Here is a 433-nt window from a genome sequence, read left to right on the forward strand (position 1 = left end):
ACTGGTTCCAAATAGGAAAAGGAGTACGTCAAGGCTGTATATTGTCACCCTGCTTATTTAACTTCTATGCAGAGTAGTACATCATGAGAAATGCCAGGTGGATGAAGCACAAGCTGGAATCAAGTTTGCCAGGAGAAATATCAATAACCTCAGATATGCAGATGACCACCCTTATGGCAGAAAGTGAAGAAGAACTAAAGAGCCTCTTGATGAAAGGGATAGAGGAGAATGAAAAAGTTGGGTTAAAACTGAATGTTTAGAAAACTAAGATCATGGCATCCTGTCCCATCACTTCATGGCAAATAGGTGGGGCAACAGTGGAAACAGTGTCAGACTTTATTTTTTGGGGCTCCAAAATCACTGCAGATGGTGACTGCAGCCATGAAATTAAAAGACGCTTACTCCTTGGAAGGAAAGTTATGACCAACCTAGA

The sequence above is a fragment of the Bison bison genome, unplaced genomic scaffold (genome assembly GCF_000754665.1).
Source record: "Bison bison bison isolate TAMUID 2011002044 unplaced genomic scaffold, Bison_UMD1.0 scf7180017864136, whole genome shotgun sequence".
In the NCBI taxonomy this organism is placed as follows: domain Eukaryota; kingdom Metazoa; phylum Chordata; class Mammalia; order Artiodactyla; family Bovidae; genus Bison; species Bison bison.